Here is a 22,880-nt window from a genome sequence, read left to right on the forward strand (position 1 = left end):
CGCCCCTGAGCCTCGTCTGCTGCCGCCTCTCGCCCCTGAGCCTTGTCTGCTGCCGCCTCTCGCCCCTGAGCCTCGTCTGCTGCCGCCTCTCGCCCCTGAGCCCCGTCTGCTGCCGCCTCTCGCCCCTGAGCCTCGTCTGCTGCCGCCTCTCGCCCCTGAACCTCGCCTGCTGCCGCCTCAAGTCCCTGAACCTCGCCTGCTGCCGCCTCAAGTCCCTGAACCTCGCCTGCTGCCGCCTCAAGTCCCTGAACCTCGCCAGGCGCCGCCTCAAGTCCCGGAACCTCGCCAGGCGCAGCCCAAAGTCCCGGAACCTCGCCAGGCGCCGCCCAAAGTCCCGGAACCTCGCCAGGCGCCGCCCAAAGTCCCGGAACCTCGCCAGGCGCCGCCTAAAGTCCCGGCGGCGCAAGCCCTGCGGCCGCCTTCACCTCTTGTCGGGCGTCGAGGACGCCCTCCTGACCGGCCCCGCTGGGACTCTCTCGTCTGGCGTCTCGGACGCCCTCCTGCACGGCCCCGCCGGGCCCTAGTCGTCGGGCTTCGCGGACGGCCTCCTGAACTGCCTTTGTCTGGGACGGATGGGTGGGCCGTGTTCCCACCCTTGTTTTTGGACTTTTTATGTTGGTGGGACGTCTGGGAGCCGTCCCTTGGGGGGGTGGGGGGTTGGGGAGGGTTCTGTCATGTTTTGATTTTGTGGGGGTGGGATTTCGTTTTCTCTTGGTGTTTTTGGTTGTTTGTCATGTGTTCCTTGTGTCTTCCCTTGTCCCGTTATGTCTAACCACGTCCACCTGAGTGTGTCTTCCCTTCCCAGTGTGTTGACCAATCAGCTCCCCAAGCCTCTTGTATCTTGCCCAGGTGTCTGTTGTTTTCTCGTTACCATGTGTATTTAGTTACCCTGCTTTCTTTCAGTTCTTGTTGAGTCATTGTTGTTGTTTTTTAAAGAACTAAACTAATAAAAAACTAACAGAACCACCCCGAAAACTAATAAAAACTAAAATAAATAATTCCCAAACTATAATAACCCTACTGCCATATTACAAATAAATTGGTTTATATACTGTAGCATTTTTCTAAATATGCAAAAGCACAAATAAATTATTTGTCCAATTTTTATGACTAAACACAATTTCTCTTCATAACATTATGTGGCCCTTGTGTCCTTGGACGCCCCTGATGTATAGCATTTCTACGGCTAACATGAATGTCTTCCTGTGTATGTGGAGGTCACGCTTGACATTCGCCACTTCAGACTTTTATAAATGTGTTTTTATAATCATAATTACTATTATTATTATACCGTACTCAATCACTGTCAAATTGCTAACAACTACTTTAATGTATATGGAAACAATTTTTATTTGTAGGACTGATTACTGGTCTTTGTATGCCCTATGGCAATATAAGGTTTATTAATAACACCAGTTAAAGCTCGTCACAACCTCATAAAACATCAAACAATATTTCATAAACCAGCATTAAATACACATCCATGAAAAACGGTTGTATCAACAATTCACTTGTAACTAGAAAATTCATTCAGAGCAAATGGCAGCCATCTTGTCAGTGTTTGCATGGCTGTAGTTTTTTTCTTGCCCTTCTCAAGGTGATGCCATGTCTATTTGCTTGCTGTGAGTCTGCCTCTGCAGTGGAGGCGGGGTGAATTTTGGGTGTGGCCTGCAGACATTTCATTTCACATGATTTGCAAGTGCGTGTGCGTGTGCGTGTAGTCCCGAGTGTCTGAAGGTCATGCCATCCCCATGCTCTGCTTCATGGAGGGCTGCCAATGCTGACGGCTGCTGTGCTGTGTGTCTGGCACACCTCCTACCCCCTCCAAACGCCAACACCCCCATCACTATAGGGCATTGATTAAGTGGAACAGCTCTACCTCACCTGCTGGAGCCAGCCAATACCAATATACCAGACACACCATTCAGCCAATACCAAATCAGGAAGGTTTGGAGAGGCTGGAGACAAACCAGCAGCCACAAATGTGTATTTTTTTTCTCCCCACCTCTATAGAGACAAAAGTAAAATGGAGGCAGTGAGGGTGAAGGTTGGTGTTGGAGAAATGTGGAAAAAATGAGGGAGAAAGAAAAAAAAAAAGAGAGTGAAGCGAACTGAAGCACATATATGACCGAGGTGCAAGTGACAATGGCAGCAAAGAAGGATTGAAAAGGGAGGAGACAGAAAGAGAAACGCTTAAAGGGAAGAAAACAGGAATAAGTAACAGGGACATGCATTCTCAGAAGTATTCATAATGACACGTACACAAACGCAAATCCTCAGCTTTTTCCCAGATTCTTTAATGAAGCTGTCAAGATGACAAACGAGGTAGTAAAATCTAATAGTGGGGCAGGTATACAAATTCACTTTTCATGTAGAAGTCTGGAGAAAAGATGAGTAACAAGAAGACATTTACAATATTTAGTTAGTTTTTTTTAAACAGACAATTTACAAAAGTAGGCTACATACCAGGAAAACTACATTAATCATTCTTGCGGTCTGATGTTTTTCTAAATTCCAGTTTCTCCTTCAATGGCGTTTTAGTAAAAGTCACAAACCATCCACCCATCCATTTTCTTGACCGCTTATTCCTCACAAGGGTTGCGGGGGGTGCTGGCAAGTCACAAACCAAACACACAAAAATCATACGTGATTCGCAAACGAAATATAATTGTAACAAAGAGCGTTGATGTTGATGTTTTTTTCAAAGGTGAATAACAAAAGTAATTTTCCTCTTAGCCAGTCATTTATATATTAATGAAAATTAGATTTACCATTTAAAATTGGTTTAGCACTGTATGTACAGCATGTCTAATGGTTTTTACCATTGAACAATTAGGAGAGTACTCCAAGTGCAAAATATAGTTTGAAGTGGTGGACTTGGAAGTATTAGTGGAAGGTAACGCTGAATATTGTGCACCATTGTTTTTATGAGCTCCTTTGAATCACACACAGCTTGCACTTAAAGGATGTGTATATTTAGTATTGCTGTACGTAAACTCTGTCTGAGAGGGTAAGAATTTAGTAGCACATTTTCAGCATTTTAATTTTATGAGTGCAGCCTGTCGCATTGGTGACTGTATAAAAGCCATACACTGCATATATTTATGTCATCTCTATAACATATCATTTGACGGTATTTAACTATCCTGCATGACGTTGGTTGGGCATTGTCTAGAAATCATGATTAACATGCACTCCGATTCGCCGGGAATCATTTGCATTTCAAATTTCCAAAGAACTGACAATGATGCAAACATAAGAGAAATTGAGCAAGAATAAAATATCCACACATCCATTAATAAAAACATTAAACATTAGGCATGGCAAAAAAGTGAGGCCCAAAGAGATGCTTGACATTAGTTTTTAGTCATTGTTTAAGACAGTCCGAAGATTCAGCAGATCCATCCATCCATCCATCCATCCATCCATCCATCCATCCATCCATCATTCAAACCATTTATCAGCAAATCTAACAGATTGTAAAGGATACTTCCACAGAATGGGGTTTCCTTTTCACTTGTGGATTTGTAATAAGCCAAGATTTGTGGAGTGGAGATATTGTGTAATGGCATCAGGAATACGGAGCTGAGAGATGTAGGTAGGACTGAAATGCTTTATACATAATCATGAGAATTTTGAATTTTGCTGGAAGTAACTGGAGGGATATAAGAACGGGGGTAATGTGGGACTTCCGACTGTTTCGTGTCAGGGCCGCCACACACTGAGCGATATGACGGAACTCCACTGCACACTCGTGCAGTCTGCGTCGTTCTGCCATCAGATTTCATGAGTGGCCGAATCTCGACCACTCACTGGTTTTGTGGTGATTCAAAATATGAATTGCAGTTGCATGATGGGGCGAGGAAATTCTAGCCAATCAAAATGCATGGTAGCTTTTAAACAGAAGAAAAATCAATTTCTGGGTTATACCGTAAAGGAGTGGAACACTGATCCGTGCTAAGGATGTATTGCTGGTGTCACATATGAGGATGGTTTGACTCACTGAACTTTGATTTGACTTCTGAGGCAAATTTGTCCAAAGGGAAAAAAAACAAAACAAATTTGAACTGCGTTTTTGGGTGGTGGACAAGGTTCCATTGTACTGTAATTTATTTATTTATTTATTTATTTATTTATTTATTTATTTATTCATTTATTTATTCATCTTAATTCTGACAGTCTTACATTTCATTTGTTAGTATGAATATGCACATGGACATCACATAGCTAATAGCCATGAAACATTATGGACATTATCACATATTGCAGACCGACAAACACAAACAAATGCATAGCATCTGGCTTTCTTCACCTCAGGCTCATCTGCATTTTACTGAGTGTCATTATTTTGTACAAGGCCATAAATCACTTCCGAAGTTCTATCGGCTTCATATCCAACTTTTAAGTTGGTTGTTTGCCTTGAAATAGCGCTGCCCGTGTTGTCGTTTTAACTCAGGAGTCGTGCACTTTACAAGTTCTTTCATTTTCAGCGAAACCAGTGAAATCGAGCAAAATGCATTTCACGATACTGGGTGAACCTTGATTGGATTTAGAACTTTTTTAATAATGAAATTAGAAGCCATTTCAAGATTTAAAATCTTGATTAAAGGGACACATTTAAAAAATTATTTTTGCACTTGCTGTCGACTGATGATGACATCACTTGTACTGAGGAAGTTAGTAGGCTAACGGCCAATCATGGCTCACCTGTTTTCCGGGTTTGGTCAGTAAACCGAACACCATGAACACCTTCAGCACAGGTGATGTCATCATCAGTCGACAGCAAGTAGAAAAAAATACTTTTTAAAGGTATTAATTGTACATGAAAAATAATGAAGTTACCACATTAATTACAGACAAAATATTAACTTTTTACTGCTGGAAATGGCTCAATGAGTTAAGTATCCCTTTAACTGTACATTCGGTTAGCTTAAGTAACATTCATGCAAATGTAAAAATACGTTAACCACCATCCATCCATCCATTTTCTTGACCGCTTATTCCTCACAAGGGTCGCGGGGCGTTACCATTAATATTAAAATGTCAAAAAAATAAAACCATGTTAACTTGAAGATGAAGGCACAATACGAAGGTGTGTCAAAGTGACTGAGACAACTCTGATGCAGATTTCCCGCAGCGACTTTCTGCTCTGCTTGGTGTGATTTATACTCGGTGTGTGTGTGTTTGCGTGTATGTGCGTGTGTGCGCGCGCGCGCATTTGCGGCATTCGAACAAAGGATCCTTTGGTACAACGGAACCTGTATCACTTCCATCTCCTCCACCATCTCGTGTACTGCATTTTCTGTATGTTCATGTGTGGTTTCAGCTTCCCACACGTTTCCTCTCGGTGTTGAGCACGAGTTCAGATTCATCTTATTACAAACATGTCCCAGTGGAGTTAAGCTTTTGCCGGTTTGACTTTTCACCGCAAGTCTAGTGCAAAACGCAGTCTAACTGTGCATGGGTGAAGTTTTCTTTCTTGTAGTGTTTTCGGAGGCAGGCACATTCAGAAAGGGGCATTTGCGCCATTGTGGGAGTGCACATAGCCAGTTTACTTCTTGGCCATTGAAAGTGGCTTCACTCATTCCTTGACAGTCAGGCTCAGTATGCTAAAGGTGCAGTCTTTGACATTGTGGAAGCAGAAACAGACTTGTGAAGTTCATGCAGAAAATCAAGTGCTACTTATATAAGGGACAAGTTGAACAATGCAACCACAGATCTAATTAATCAAACTTGTGTTTCACCACCTGTGCTGAAACTTACGTTCCTGTTGGTCTAAAGCTTAGTCTACTTTCAGTCACCAAATTATCAGGTTATTATTATTGTAAAAGAAAATGGCCTTGGTCCGCCAGAATGCTGAGACTGGTGCTGCACGGTCTACCAAATTCCCAAACAGTTTGTGCCAAAGTCCTCAGTTTTGTGTTGTCAGACCTCCCTCGCAGTCTCCTCTGGCAATGATATTGTGGACCTAGAGCATAGACAAATCTTAAAGTACCATAGAGATTGTATTCAATGAGTCAAAGGTCATATTTGAGGTTGGTCAGGTCGCATGTATTACTACTGTAGTACGTATTCCAAACCAAATGTGCTTTTTACTAAAAAAAGAAACAACAACATAAACTAAAATAAAATGTACTTTCCATTTTGACAAAATGAAAATAAATAGCTGAATGAAACAAAACATGAATCAGAAACAATTTTTTAGGAGGGGGTTGAGTATGGAGCCACAACACTGACAATAACATTTGGTATTGAAAAAAAAAAAAAGGTATTGCCTTTAGCTGACAGAGGGCACTCTCTTCTCTCCTGAAAAGCTGGAAGGCGTTGTCATGATCAATTATTATTATTATTATTATTATTATTTTTCAATACAACCTTTTACAGTGCCAATCCTTGTTTCAATGTCAATGCAGCTTTTTCACAATGACATTTTTTTTTTTTTTCAATACCAAATCTTATTGTCAGTATTGTGGCTCCATAGTTGAGAACATGGTTCATCTTAAATATAAACTCAAAGAACCACAAGAAAGAAAGAACTTTTGAATTTTATGTCTTATTATTCATAGGCTGCACACGTGTACATCAGAGCCGATTTTCACTCTACACTTTTCTCTTTTGGAATACAGTACACCATTTTCATGTGATCTAGGCTCCTAAAGTGTCAAAATGTGACTATTCTTAAACTGAAAGTGAAAAATAAAAAATTGCATCTGCAGCAGTGAACTTGGAGTGGCCCATTAACGGGCCGTGTGGTGAAGGTATTATCCTCTGATGCTAGCTAAGGTAAGTGTGGGGCTCTTCATGTCACTGTGTCGGCCAGAACACCACTAAGGGCAGACCCAGAGGAGAGGTGGTGAGAAATCCACTGAGAAAAATAAATAAATAAATAAATAAATAAATAAATAAATAAAACATTATACTGTGAATACTGTGCTTTTTAACGCATGTTTGGCTGTCCATCAATTGAAAAAAAAAAAAAAAAAGCACAAATTTATTTGTGCCACCGACTGGGTGAGTCACTTTGAAATGAAAATGCCTATATTTTGACGACTGGCTGATTATTAAATAATTAAATATGTAACACACTGTTGTGCACTTAGATGACTGTATTTGTTGTAATAGTGGAATTCATGTGCTGTAAATAAACAAAACTCCAAACCGTCGGCAGCATGTTTGAAGTAGAACAGCTCCTCGCTGAGGTGGAAAAATGTTTTTTTTTGCCAATAAATATTGTCAGCTAATAGCCCCATTGATCAGCTCACTTAGCTCGGTAAAAATATCTTTTGTTCAGCCTTTCTACATTTGTTTGCTTTCTGAAAGTCTCTTACAATGTGTGGCGATGTATGTTGCAAAGTTAAGGATGCGTTACATTGAAAAAAGTCTGTTAAATTACTTTAATTTGTGCAATGGTGTATTAGGGTTCCGTTTTATTTGTACTTTGTTTTGCATTATTCCCTCACGAACTCATCGTGCTCCTTTTGTTATTAAATTTTTGCTACTACTTTCCTGCTCGTCTTCCGTCTGCTTTGGGGTCCAATCAATCCACTCGCTCCCGCAACCAATACGCCATCATAAATTTGAATGTGTGCATCTGTTGCACATGTATACATTGTGACAGACAAACCGACAGAACTTTTGACAAGAAGCGAAGTACAACACTTAACCACATTTTAACCATGTGAAAATGTACATGTAAAAAAAAAAGAAAAGTTGATTCAAAGGATTTTTCCCCCCCCTAATTTATGGTCATTGGGGAGTCGGTACACATTGGTCAGGTGTGTCGCGTACTGTCAGCTAACGGTGGCCCATTAACTGAATCCAAACGTAAAGTTTTTTGCGCAGTCTTTTTGCAGTCAGTCGTTAGATTGGAGACAAGTTTCGGTGCTTACCCAACCCGAAACGCATTGTGAAGAAATAACAGTGACACGGCCCTTAATGCCAATGCTAACTTGCCGAGCTCGCACTACCATGAAGGCAAATGGATTTTCTTCATGTCTTCCATACATATAGTAAAAGGCTAAAATCAGGCAGCTATATTTCATGTTGAATTCAGTAATTTCTTTACACAATGGAATAGCTATTTAATGCTTAAAACATACATTGTACAGGACAAATATTACACATCAAAACAGAATATACGAACACATGCAGTTATTTCATTCAATGCCATTACTGTGTAATATGTTTGTGTTGTATCCAGTTCCCACTGCCATATGTTATCCGACTCATATCTTGCTCTGGCAGGCACTCAGTAGCCTGCTGTTTTCAGGGCTCACCTCTCCTTGTCCAAAGAAAAACGGCCCTGACCAGTGTGTGTGTGCGCGTGTAAGGACTTCATGATCAAGGTTTTCAGGAAGACACTGGCATTTTATTTCACGTGTTCCCTTTACACATATTTTTTTCTAACCCAGCTCCACTGCCATTTTCAAAAACATAGTAATGCACGGTAGTTTTCCAAATGGCTTTACATTATTGTATTTAGTGGGAGGAATGTTTTTTTTCTGCAAGATATTTTGTAAAATGTATACAAGACAAAGTGATCAATTATATCTCAGTCAATGTCCAATATTTAATACTGTACAGCTTTTGTGTAAGGCATCATTGTATTGCACAATGTACTCAATATTTTGGAGCTGGTCTGTGTATTTATACAATATTACATTTGTGAATGTTTGATACCACATTTTCTTCCAGACCAATACGAGTACTCCACTCTAGAGGTGGGTGGATGATCCAAATATCAATTTTTTTCTGTACCAAGTCATTATCGATATCGGATCGATACTGTCACTAAAATATTGATCTAGTAGTTTAGTTTCAGTTTGGCTCTTTTATGCACTGCTGCGGTTTGGTCAAACAGATGTTTTGATCTTGTGACATCATGTGACTTAGTATCGCATCTTTGTAGTAGATTGCATGAACACATACAGTATTGTACTTGAAAAATATTGTTTTTGGTATGTTGTTTTATGTTTATATTTGTTGTTGCATGATAATCTTTAACATCTTTAAAAGAAGTGATGAAGGCAGCATTTTTAGTAATTTTTTGTATTTGTAGTTTCTGAACAGTATATGATAAAGTATTTGTTTACATTTCTTGTCATATGATCACTTTGTGCACTTTAAGAATGTGAAAAAAATATGTTGTCATAATTGGAATGTTGGGGGAGACATTGATAAAGTATTTTGTATTCATCAATTAACTTTGTCCTAAGTTTGTCCTTTAAAAAAAAAAGAAAGAAAAGAAACAAAACAAAAACACTTAAAGGTTGAAATTTGATTGTGAATAAGCAATTCAAAGATACAGCTACTTTTTTTTTTTTTTTTAAATGATATACTATAATTTTCAAAAAGTATCGATTGGTGATACTGGCCCTGTATTTACTTGGTATCGGATCGATTCCAGAATTTCAGTGTTACAGTGTTCCCTCGTTTTCCGCTGGGGTTAGGTTCCAAAAAATACCCGCAATAAATTAAATCCGCGAAGTAGTTAGCTTTATGTTTTACAACTCTTATAAATGTTTTAAGGCTCTAAAATCCCCGACCGCACAATTTATACACTTTTCTCATTGAGGCATTTACTTGTTCTCACATTTCTCTCTTGTTCAAACATTGACAATGTTCAAACCTTCATAAATTTTATAAAATGGGTATATTACTGTAAAAAAATATGCAAAATTGCACTTAAAAAAAAATCTGCGATACAGCGAGACCGCGAAAAGTGAACCGCGTTATAGCGAGGGAAGACTGTACTCACCATTACTCCACTATTGAGTAGTCATGATACCGTTAACAAATACCGATACCTCTAGTACATAAAATCCCCCCAAAAACAAGGCAGTTTTTTTTTGTTTTTTTTTTAATGAAAGACCTCTATATCCCAATATCAAATTTTCCTTAAAACTGCATGAACTTAATGGCAATTTTCTATTCTTCAAATTTCTATTTCGTGATCATGAAATGTCCATAAAAGAGGACGACCGACACTATCGACCACCATTACGAGTACCGATACCTTAAAACAAAGCTGATACTCACCCATCCCTAATTAAAATGGTTAACCTCATACATAGAAGTTGTATACAGTATACATATATGTTTTTTTAATAGTATGATTGCATTGTACAAACTAGCATTCATGCCCATAGCAAACAAGTAACGTGCGGTAATAATTAGTTCGCACACTGTGTTCATTTTGTATAATTTATGATAGCCACACTTTTTCTTTACTTTTATGATAACATCTATACCTGAAAAACTGCAGCAATTTCCTTCCCCACTAGTGTTCTCTTCTTACACACAAAACTTGGTGCTTTGAATGTTGCAATATTTCACAATTTGCTCGCGCCAAGAAAAAATTTGCTCCAACATGGCTTTGGTTGTGTGGTTAATCTCAAAATGTTGAATACGTAAAAAGTCTGGACTGGCCAAGATTGGCAACCGACTCTATAGCTGTGATGATGGTCCCAAAACCAAACTGTAATCACTTGTACTGTTTAAAAAAAAAAAAAAAAAAAAAAAAGTCCTCTCCACCGCTGTCCTAGAATCTCTCTTTCAACTGCTGTTGTGTATTCTGTTTGAAGTTCCTGTTTGACAGCTTCATTTGTGAAGCGTTTCAATTAGCCAGAATATTCCTGCCGACGTATCTCCACACTCAGACTGTCTCGCTTGAACATGAAAGCCTGGACTTAAGGAAGTCATCACACACCTCACCAGGGAAAGACTGACGGACACGTGCGCGTGCACACAAACACTAAAAATAGAGGCAGCTCTCCGACAAACACCGGTTAATGCTCCTCGCCCAGACAGTTTCATTTGCATAGCTTTAATGTGGTTTTCGCTCTCCTTTCTCTTCCCTTCCTCTGTCTTTTTCTATCTTTTGCGAAACAGCCTGGTTTTGTAGCATTTCGAGGGGGGTTCTTGCAGTACATGCTCGGAGAGGTCTTTTTGTATCAGAAAATGGGGGAAAGGAACACTGAAAAGATTACAACAAACAATTGTAGTAATTACGAAGACATTTTGGAAATTTGAGACATCCCTGTAGCCACCTCTTTCTTAGCTCTACTGTACAATACTCTCTCTCTCCATCTGGTTTGGTGAGAGTGAAAAGAAAAGCATTCAGTCTCTTGACTGTATTGGAAGGCCATCTGGGCTGGGCTGGGACACTCCCAACGCTCTGAGGCCACTCAAAAGTCCCAACTGACCAGGCAAAAGGGCCTGGCGCATCTTAATGCATAAGCCGATTTCAGCAACAGTCAGGCCCCTAAACTCTTCTAAGGTGTATAGTTGATAATCAGCATAATAATCACTTGCATAATAAAAAGGGCTAAAACAATGGGCACAAACAACAGGCATAGATAAAAGATGATATTTACAAATTGACCACAATAAGTTGCAGCATTCCTGATTTAGAATCTTTTTGTTTGGATCTTCCTTTGTGAGTTTGTTTTGTGTCTCTGTGCTTATGTTTTGTCTAGTGTTGAAAATCGAGCATGTTTGCTAAGCTGAAAACTCAACATGCCAGTTGGTGCGAATACTTGTGTGAATGGTTGTTTGTTGAAACAAAATGTGCCCTCTGATTGACTGGTGGCCATTCCAGGCTGTAGCCTGCCAAAGTGCAGCTTCCTTCACATGCTGCAAAATGGACAGTTGTTTGTTGCTTTCTTGGAACAAGTAAGCACATTTAATTTTACCCACACTAATGGATGATTATTTTTTTCCCCCTCTAACTGTAGACTTTTTAAACACAACATCAAATAAATATTTAATCTTAAAGTGCAGTGAAAAGAGTGGGTGAGTTAATTGCACCGTTGCTCGCCACTGAGAAAAGTGAGTAATTGCAATTACGCATTGAGAAATTTCTTGAATGGTCTGAAAAAGTGGGATGATATGTCCCTGAGGTTCACTTTCTAAAGATACATACCAATACAAACAGAATTTGCCAATTAACAACATATTTGCAGCAATATCTAATGGCAGTTCATCTATGGAGCAGGCTCAGGACCACACTCATACAAAGACATCAACTGCTTTCGACATCTTTACCTACAATCCACATAGAAAAAAAGTGATTACTGTCTTTATGCAGAATATTTTATTTTTTATTTTTTTAATAGACACCAGTGAGTATTTGCAGTGCTTTCATATGCAGAATAATTACCAAATTGTCCGGTTAATTTCAGTTACTAAAACATCTTTTCAGTGCCACTCATGTAATAATTCATTGATGAATCTCTGTAAAGTGTTACCTTTATTTATTGTTCAGTAATGTATTTATTGCGAGTGACTTCACTCTGAAGTCTCTCTGGCCCAAGTGATGCCTGAGATCATGGTTGCACTAGACATGACCAAAGGGTGGCTCAGTCGCGTGTAGCGATAATTGGGTCGTCTTTTGGACGAATTAATAATCTGGACGTTACAGAGGTAAATTATATTTACCTCGATAACCTCTGGAGCACCACGTTGGTTTTGCTTTGGGTTAACAGGAGCAAACAACGACCAAAATCCTTCTTTCATCAGTCATTTATAATCTAAAGTCGCCACACTCGATATTCAGTGGTTCGTTGTACTAACAAAAGAATAATAATCCACTCGGAAACACAGATGACTTAGGCGGAATAGAGTTCATAAAACATGCATTTATTCACGATTGCTACACTACAGAATCAAAACACTGCCTATCTAACTATTCTACCGTCAGAAGAAAAGAAACAAAATAAAGCGAATGAAAATAAGGAAGGAATGCGAATGAATGAGGAAACAAGGAAAAGAGAAATTTGACCTGCCAGATCTGTGATATGTTTCAAACGTAAGTTGCACGCAGTGGTACCAATTTGGGAATCAAATGCAGACTTACGAGCATCGTTTGCGTCGAATGAGCAGAAAGGTCTTGAACAAAAGGGTGAAAAATAGTCAATGTTCGTTCCAAAAAGGCAAGAAAATAAAAAAAAAAGGGTTATTCTACAGGTGAGCATGGGGAAGCCGCTCAGGGGCCTGGCGTAGTTGCGCGGCTCGTCCCTTGATTGGTCGGCGATCCGGCGAGGTTGATTCTCGCCAAGGTTGGTTCTGCTGGGCAGCTGTCCGAGTTCAGGTGTTGCAGCTCGGTCAGTACGCGCCTGCGTACGGGGAAGGCCAGCCGTTGGAGGTGCGTTGGCACTGCGGCGGAGCGCCACCGAATAGCAGGTGAGGTGCGCGGCTTAGGTGCACAACCTTGAGCCCGGCGATACGTTGCAAGTGTACGCCGGGGGCCGCGGAGTCCGGGCGGGCAAGCACCGATGGTGGAACAAAAAAAAAACAAAAAAAAAGCAAAAGAGTCTTTAGTCAGCGTTGCAGTTTGCACCTGCTTTGGCGTGGCGTGGAGCGAGGGTCCGCTCTCGGCAACGGTTGCTGCCAGAAAAGAAAAGGGCCACGTGGTTGGCAAGTTTCTTGGAACAAAGAGTTCGAGCAGGCTGGGGCACTTGCAGGTCGTGCAGGAGAGTTTTGCAAGAGGCTTGGAAGCCAGAGACAAGAGGCGGAAGAGCAGGAAGAGGGCAAGAGCAGGAAGAGGGCAAGAGAGAGGTCCCCTCATCCTTTTAAAGTCTTTGGGCGGGGCTTCAGTGGGTGGTGGCACACCCTTCTGCTCGCTCGGGCAGACTTTAAGAAAAAAATTATTAAAGAGATTAATAATTTGGCATTAAATTTGGTCAGTCTGGCAAATCAGTTTTCCCACACAACCCGTTTAACACACATCGTAATTAATGCATCATAAACTAACTTGTGAGGTAACTTCTACTATTTGTGTAATCTGACTGAACTGAGAGATATTGATTATCTTTCATTCTTTATGGAGTACAAATGAAATAGGATGTTCATACACACAAAGATATAACATGAATCATTCGTAGTTCAGTTGTCTGTCAAGAATTATCATGGTATAAATGTGTAAAATGCGGTTACTTATGTGAATTGTCACTAAGGATAGTTCCAAGTTTCACCACTTGGCGGTGCTGTTGCTCCATCTAGACGTTCCAGGAAGGGCGAGGCGCCAGAATACCCTTTGTGATTGATAAGAATTCATGAACATTCCTTTGATCGGTCATTTGTGTATTCCAAATCATTGGAGCCATTTGTTCGGGCTCCGAGAAGCCGGGCTTGAATACACTCCTTCGGCAGACGCATACATTCCTTTGTCACCTGGTCAGCGGCTTCAAAAGAGCCTTGTTGGTGGTTGGATGACCACCTGCAGAGCTAACCAAGCCTGGATCCTGTCTGGGCAGTGGAATATTTATGCGACTGCAGAGAATTTGCTTTAGGAGAAGCAAACTTTAAAAAAAAATTAGAGGGTGGATTGGGCCATCGGCCATAGTTGTTACAGACCCCCCTTCGTCAAGCGGGATGAATCTTCAGGATGTCCAGGTTGGCGGGTCCAGATGATGCGTGGCCAGGGTCCAGGCCACGGTCAGACGGCCGGAGTCCCACTCACGCTCTGCTGCAACACTCAAGACATACCACTGGTGCAACTTTTCTCTAACCTCTGCCTGGTTATGTGTATGCAGGGTATGTCTGTGTGTTTTCAATGTGTCTCTATGTGTATTCAGTTAACAGTGTGTCTAACTTGGTACTGTGTCAGCTAACTGAGGGACTCGGGTCCCAAAACAGGCGCGGGCCTGGGAAAGACGCAAGACGCGAAATTCCAAACAAAAGAAAAGGAAGAAAACTTTTCCTAAGGCTATAAGGCTAGTATCATATTATGAGTAACTAGGGGAAAACGAACAGCAAATTAAAGAAAAGAGAGAGAACGAAGAAGAGGCTTTCGTCTTCTAAAACTCAAAAACCCGGGACTATACTCAGGCCATAGCTCTCTTATAAAGATGGGGAGGTTGTCTCAGGCACCTGCGTGTCGGTACAAATCTCCACCCCTGGGGGTGTTCGTCACAAAAAAAGTCTTAGGTCGGTTAGCGCGACACTATCGTTGCTAGGTACTTAGCTATCGCATCTTCCTATAGCGTAATTAAACACCCAAAAAGTCGTGCGCTATCCAAGAATAACTGAAGGGAAAAGGGAATAAAAGGGAGGAGGGGAGAAAAAGAAATGAAAGGAAAAAAAAAATCAGAGTATCCTCGGCAGTCACGCTAGACTAAGGGAAGGAAGGCAAAGGGGCTTAGTTAGATTAGCTAGACTCACTAACGCTTTAAAAAGGGTACTCTGACCTGCTTATGAAGGCCTTAAGTACGGGGGAGCTTTTTATAGCTAGCAAAAACTGATTTCACGCAGCATGCCATTCATAAGTATTATAACACTTTGAGTGTACATAATCTTTTGAATTCAAGTTGCAAATCGTTTTATAGTTGTCTAGTCTAGTTCTGCATAATGCTATCGGTGTTACAGCTAGGACCGTATCCTTAAGTGTTGCACCAAGCGTCTGCAAATAAGTAGAAAAACACAGTATGCTAACTTCTCGCAGTCATTCGTAAGCAATCCTGGTTATTCAATCAAGGCAATTTTCGCTGCAAGTCCGGGTTCAACCGTTTCTGGCCAACTCACCACAGCGGTCATGCACAACATCAGGGTCGTCATCATATCACACCATCCTCTAGCAACCAACAAAGACAAGCGGATTAGCGTCGCTCAGTATGGTATCACTTAGGGGTTCGGTAGGTGCAGCGGGGTGTTGACCCCCCTTTTGCACGTCTGATACTTTTAAACATCGTAGTCAGCGAGGTCGGTCGACGGAGTTTGGCGCGTCTGTCGAGGGTGTCGGTTGGGTCGCTGACTCGGAGTCAGCTGGTGACCCCCCTTTGTCAGTTTCGCGCGTATGCTGGTCCTGAGATTCGCTCGATCGCGTTCCCAGACGTTCAAAACCACAGTGACTTTTGATCTGGTTTCGGTGGACCCACCTCAGTTGGTCCCCCTGACGTCCTTTATTCATCCTAATTTGATAGGCGACGGGTGACAGTTTGTCGACGATTTCGTATGGTCCTGACCACCGGGGAAGAAATTTCCGGCCGATGCCCCTCTGGGCACGCGGAGTATTAGCATTTGGTTGCGCGAACAAGTAGTACCATACTCGATCACCTATTTCGAACTCGGTTCGTGAGGCTTTCCTATCGTAGTAGGTTTTCTGACCTTCTGCACTTTGTTTAAGCTGTTGTTGAGCAAATGCAAACGTGGCTCGGAGGTGGGCTTGCAAGTCCTCCACGTACTGGGAGGCCGTGTATGCCGTGGCTAGGTTTGTTTCTCCTGGCTGATACATCAGGTGCAGGGGGAGCGTCATTTGCCGTCCGGTCATCATTTCAAAGGGGGCCACCCCTGTGGATTGGTGAGGGGTGGCTCGAATCACCATGAGGATCAGTGGGAGTCGGGTGTCCCAGTCCCGATGGTTGGAAACAACAAACTTTTTCAGCAAATTTACCACGGTGCGGTTAGTCCGCTCCACCTGTCCTGATGACTGCGGGTGATGGCTCATATGCAACTGGGCCTTGATTCCGAGCATTTGCCAAAGTTGTTGCATTACTTCGGCTGTGAAGTGGGTTCCCCTGTCTGAGTTAACCCGTGAGGGCAACCCGAAACGGGAGAACACGTGGTTCATCAGCAAGCATGCAGTGGTGTGTGCAGTGTCGTTTGGAGCAAGCAGGCATTCTACCCACTTGGTGAACGCGCAAACTACTGTAAGAAAGTATTTGTTCCCTCTCAGAGATCTGACCAGTGGTCCCACCCAATCGATTTGGAGATCAGACCATGGGAAGTTGAATCCTTTCTGTTGGAGTGGTGCTCGGTGACTCGGGTTTGCTGGCTGGAACTGGCAGCAAACCAGGCATCCTTTGATGTAGGTTGCTACATCATTATGCATGCGCGGCCAGTATGCCACCTGTTGTAGTGCGGTGACAGTGGCCTTGAATCCGCGGTGGCCTGCATAAGGCGCGTCGTGGGCGTATGTTAGCAAGACCCCCCTTTGGCTCCGTGGAACCACCAACCGCAGGGTAGGCGGAGACGCGGAGTCATAAACCAGAAGGCCCTTAACGAGACGCAGCCTTTGCAGCACGGAGAGCAAGTCTCTGAAGTCGCTGTCGTCACTCAACGCGTCAGGCGACACGGGGTTGGCGACAGGATCAGAAAGGTGCTGAATTATTTTGAAAAGCGCGGGGTCGCCGGCCTGTTGGGCGACCAAGTCGGAGGTTCGGACGGGCGGTACGCACGCCACGGGCCCCGTAGGGGTTCGTGTGGGGGCGTCACGAGACTCAGCGGCGGCCGCAGCGCGGCGGCGCGTGAGAACGTGGACCTCCAGGGTGGGCTGGGTGCTTTAGCCAAGCTGTATCAAATGTCCAAGGAGTCCCGTTGAGGGCCCCTTGTTTGGCTAACGTGTCCGTTAGGTCGTTAAAATGTTTGTCAGGTCCTGGGACTTTTGAGTGTCCCCGGACCTTTTTCCAATAGACATGCATATCATTGGAGGAAACCAAATGGTCGCATGTCAAGATGAGGTCGCGGTGTTTAACGGGTTTCTTCGCTGACGTAAGGAAACCATTTCGACGCCACACCGGTAGATGACAGGTGAAGGCGAGGCGGGCATAGTTTGAGTCAGTGCAGATAACCAGCACCGCGACACCGTTTTCAACTGCCACTTTGAGTGTAATCAGGATGCCAGCGATTTCCGCATATTGAGAAGAGTGGGGGCCCAATTGGAATTGCAGTGGTTTGCACGGTGTGTCGTTGACCCAAGCGATGCCCACCCCAGCCTGCAGCTGGGTTTGGTGGTGGTAAGAGCAGCCATCCACGTAAGCTGTAGGCATGTCTTTGCAGACATGTTCCTCAAAATAGCGGTGACGGGTGAATTCCGGCATCGGTGCCACGGTGACGTCTGTCGGCGGGGTCTGGGAAGTTGACACACAGTTCTGGCAAATTGCTAGATCGGTACCCAGTGGTAACTTTGCGTTTTTCGTGTACCGGACTCGAACATCGTAACTTTGTAACGCCATAAGCCAGCCGGCAATGCGCGCGTTCGTTACGACGCCGTCTCGAATGCGTTGGTTGTTAAGAAAAGTAACCGGATGATGGTTAGTATCAATCGTTACTTTTTGGCATCCAATGTAGTTTGAGAAATGTTTGATTGCCCATACTGTGGAAAGCAGGGCTTTTTCGCAGTCGGAGTATTTCAACTCGGGGCCGTTCAACGTTTTACTGGCGTACGCCACGACGCGTTTATCCTGGTCGTACATTTGGTATAGACCCGCACTCAAACAATGGTCGGAGAATCCTGCTTCCAAGAAAAATTCCTTGTTGCTATCGGGGTACGCGAGACAGGGGGCGGAGCCCAGCTTTTGTTTTAGCATATTCATCGCGTTGTTTTGTTCGTCACCCCAATCGAAGGGCGTATCTTTCTTCAGCAGGTTAGTAAGAGGGCGTGCTATGTCAGCAAAGTGTTCAATGAGCAGCGTTTTGAATTCAAGTTGCAAATCGTTTTATAGTTGTCTAGTCTAGTTCTGCATAATGCTATCGGTGTTACAGCTAGGACCGTATCCTTAAGTGTTGCACCAAGCGTCTGCAAATAAGTAGAAAAACACAGTATGCTAACTTCTCGCAGTCATTCGTAAGCAATCCTGGTTATTCAATCAAGGCAATTTTCGCTGCAAGTCCGGGTTCAACCGTTTCTGGCCAACTCACCACAGCGGTCATGCACAACATCAGGGTCGTCATCATATCACACCATCCTCTAGCAACCAACAAAGACAAGCGGATTAGCGTCGCTCAGTATGGTATCACTTAGGGGTTCGGTAGGTGCAGCGGGGTGTTGACCCCCCTTTTGCACGTCTGATACTTTTAAACATCGTAGTCAGCGAGGTCGGTCGACGGAGTTTGGCGCGTCTGTCGAGGGTGTCGGTTGGGTCGCTGACTCGGAGTCAGCTGGTGACCCCCCTTTGTCAGTTTCGCGCGTATGCTGGTCCTGAGATTCGCTCGATCCCGTTCCCAGACGTTCAAAACCACAGTGACTTTTGATCTGGTTTCGGTGGACCCACCTCAGTTGGTCCCCCTGACGTCCTTTATTCATCCTAATTTGATAGGCGACGGGTGACAGTTTGTCGACGATTTCGTATGGTCCTGACCACCGGGGAAGAAATTTCCGGCCGATGCCCCTCTGGGCACGCGGAGTATTAGCATTTGGTTGCGCGAACAAGTAGTACCATACTCGATCACCTATTTCGAACTCGGTTCGTGAGGCTTTCCTATCGTAGTAGGTTTTCTGACCTTCTGCACTTTGTTTAAGCTGTTGTTGAGCAAATGCAAACGTGGCTCGGAGGTGGGCTTGCAAGTCCTCCACGTACTGGGAGGCCGTGTATGCCGTGGCTAGGTTTGTTTCTCCTGGCTGATACATCAGGTGCAGGGGGAGCGTCATTTGCCGTCCGGTCATCATTTCAAAGGGGGCCACCCCTGTGGATTCGTGAGGGGTGGCTCGAATCGCCATGAGGATCAGTGGGAGTCGGGTGTCCCAGTCCCGATGGTTGGAAACAACAAACTTTTTCAGCAAATTTACCACGGTGCGGTTAGTCCGCTCCACCTGTCCTGATGACTGCGGGTGATGGCTCATATGCAACTGGGCCTTGATTCCGAGCATTTGCCAAAGTTGTTGCATTACTTCGGCTGTGAAGTGGGTTCCCCTGTCTGAGTTAACCCGTGAGGGCAACCCGAAACGGGAGAACACGTGGTTCATCAGCAAGCATGCAGTGGTGTGTGCGGTGTCGTTTGGAGCAGGCAGGCATTCTACCCACTTGGTGAACGCGCAAACTACTGTAAGAAAGGATTTGTTCCCTCTCAGAGATCTGACCAGTGGTCCCACCCAATCGATTTGGAGATCAGACCATGGGAAGTTGAATCCTTTCTGTTGGAGTGGTGCTCGGTGACTCGGGTTTGCTGGCTGGAACTGGCAGCAAACCAGGCATCCTTTGATGTAGGTTGCTACATCATTATGCATGCGCGGCCAGTATGCCACCTGTTGTAGTGCGGTGACAGTGGCCTTGAATCCGCGGTGGCCTGCATAAGGCGCGTCGTGGGCGTATGTTAGCAAGACCCCCCTTTGGCTCCGTGGAACCACCAACCGCAGGGTAGGCGGAGACGCGGAGTCATAAACCAGAAGGCCCTTAACGAGACGCAGCCTTTGCAGCACGGAGAGCAAGTCTCTGAAGTCGCTGTCGTCACTCAACGCGTCAGGCGACACGGGGTTGGCGACAGGATCAGAAAGGTGCTGAATTATTTTGAAAAGCGCGGGGTCGCCGGCCTGTTGGGCGACCAAGTCGGAGGTTCGGACGGGCGGTACGCACGCCACGGGCCCCGTAGGGGTTCGTGTGGGGGCGTCACGAGACTCAGCGGCGGCCGCTGCGCGGCAGCGCGTGAGAACGTGGACCTCCAGGGTGGGCTGGGTGCTTTAGCCAAGCTGTATCAAATGTCCAAGGAGTCCCGTTGAGGGCCCCTTGTTTGGCTAACGTGTCCGTTAGGTCGTTAAAATGTTTGTCAGGTCCTGGGACTTTTGAGTGTCCCCGGACCTTTTTCCAATAGACATGCATATCATTGGAGGAAACCAAATGGTCGCATGTCAAGATGAGGTCGCGGTGTTTAACGGGTTTCTTCGCTGACGTAAGGAAACCATTTCGACGCCACACCGGTAGATGACAGGTGAAGGCGAGGCGGGCATAGTTTGAGTCAGTGCAGATAACCAGCACCGCGACACCGTTTTCAACTGCCACTTTGAGTGTAATCAGGATGCCAGCGATTTCCGCATATTGAGAAGAGTGGGGGCCCAATTGGAATTGCAGTGGTTTGCACGGTGTGTCGTTGACCCAAGCGATGCCCACCCCAGCCTGCAGCTGGGTTTGGTGGTGGTAAGAGCAGCCATCCACGTAAGCTGTAGGCATGTCTTTGCAGACATGTTCCTCAAAATAGCGGTGACGCGTGAATTCCGGCATCGGTGCCACGGCGACGTCTGTCGGCGGGGTCTGGGAAGTTGACACACAGTTCTGGCAAATTGCTAGATCGGTACCCAGTGGTAACTTTGCGTTTTTCGTGTACCGGACTCGAACATCATAACTTTGTAACGCCATAAGCCAGCCGGCAATGCGCGCGTTCGTTACGACGCCGTCTCGAATGCGTTGGTTGTTAAGAAAAGTAACCGGATGATGGTTAGTATCAATCGTTACTTTTTGGCATCCAATGTAGTTTGAGAAATGTTTGATTGCCCATACTGTGGAAAGCAGGGCTTTTTCGCAGTCGGAGTATTTCAACTCGGGGCCGTTCAACGTTTTACTGGCGTACGCCACGACGCGTTTATCCTGGTCGTACATTTGGTATAGACCCGCACTCAAACAATGGTCGGAGAATCCTGCTTCCAAGAAAAATTCCTTGTTGCTATCGGGGTACGCGAGACAGGGGGCGGAGCCCAGCTTTTGTTTTAGCATATTCATCGCTTTGTTTTGTTCGTCACCCCAATCGAAGGGCGTATCTTTCTTCAGCAGGTTAGTAAGAGGGCGTGCTATGTCAGCAAAGTGTTCAATGAGCAGCGTTTTGAATTCAAGTTGCAAATCGTTTTATAGTTGTCTAGTCTAGTTCTGCATAATGCTATCGGTGTTACAGCTAGGACCGTATCCTTAAGTGTTGCACCAAGCGTCTGCAAATAAGTAGAAAAACACAGTATGCTAACTTCTCGCAGTCATTCGTAAGCAATCCTGGTTATTCAATCAAGGCAATTTTCGCTGCAAGTCCGGGTTCAACCGTTTCTGGCCAACTCACCACAGCGGTCATGCACAACATCAGGGTCGTCATCATATCACACCATCCTCTAGCAACCTACAAAGACAAGCGGATTAGCGTCGCTCAGTATGGTATCACTTAGGGGTTCGGTAGGTGCAGCGGGGTGTTGACCCCCCTTTTGCACGTCTGATACTTTTAAACATCGTAGTCAGCGAGGTCGGTCGACGGAGTTTGGCGCGTCTGTCGAGGGTGTCGGTTGGGTCGCTGACTCGGAGTCAGCTGGTGACCCCCCTTTGTCAGTTTCGCGCGTATGCTGGTCCTGAGATTCGCTCGATCGCGTTCCCAGACGTTCAAAACCACAGTGACTTTTGATCTGGTTTCGGTGGACCCACCTCAGTTGGTCCCCCTGACGTCCTTTATTCATCCTAATTTGATAGGCGACGGGTGACAGTTTGTCGACGATTTCGTATGGTCCTGACCACCGGGGAAGAAATTTCCGGCCGATGCCCCTCTGGGCACGCGGAGTATTAGCATTTGGTTGCGCGAACAAGTAGTACCATACTCGATCACCTATTTCGAACTCGGTTCGTGAGGCTTTCCTATCGTAGTAGGTTTTCTGACCTTCTGCACTTTGTTTAAGCTGTTGTTGAGCAAATGCAAACGTGGCTCGGAGGTGGGCTTGCAAGTCCTCCACGTACTGGGAGGCCGTGTATGCCGTGGCTAGGTTTGTTTCTCCTGGCTGATACATCAGGTGCAGGGGGAGCGTCATTTGCCGTCCGGTCATCATTTCAAAGGGGGCCACCCCTGTGGATTCGTGAGGGGTGGCTCGAATCGCCATGAGGATCAGTGGGAGTCGGGTGTCCCAGTCCCGATGGTTGGAAACAACAAACTTTTTCAGCAAATTTACCACGGTGCGGTTAGTCCGCTCCACCTGTCCTGATGACTGCGGGTGATGGCTCATATGCAACTGGGCCTTGATTCCGAGCATTTGCCAAAGTTGTTGCATTACTTCGGCTGTGAAGTGGGTTCCCCTGTCTGAGTTAACCCGTGAGGGCAACCCGAAACGGGAGAACACGTGGTTCATCAGCAAGCATGCAGTGGTGTGTGCGGTGTCGTTTGGAGCAGGCAGGCATTCTACCCACTTGGTGAACGCGCAAACTACTGTAAGA

General features: G+C 44.6%; 1 long non-coding RNA gene across 7 annotated transcripts in view; it reads left to right on the forward strand.

Moving 5' to 3' along the window:
* Window positions 1-22,880, forward strand: part of LOC144033802 (uncharacterized) — a 118,306-nt gene that overhangs the window by 37,946 nt on the left and 57,480 nt on the right. Inside the window, exon 3 of one of the 7 annotated variants that reach the window (XR_013288080.1) lies at window positions 8,245-8,944. The exons of the other annotated variants lie outside the window; for them this stretch is intronic. This is a non-coding gene — a long non-coding RNA (uncharacterized LOC144033802). Of the gene's footprint in view, window positions 1-8,244; window positions 8,945-22,880 lie in introns of those variants that run through there. 7 annotated transcript variants of the gene reach the window in all.

Source organism: Festucalex cinctus, chromosome 13 (genome assembly GCF_051991245.1).
Source record: "Festucalex cinctus isolate MCC-2025b chromosome 13, RoL_Fcin_1.0, whole genome shotgun sequence".
Lineage (NCBI taxonomy): Eukaryota > Metazoa > Chordata > Actinopteri > Syngnathiformes > Syngnathidae > Festucalex > Festucalex cinctus.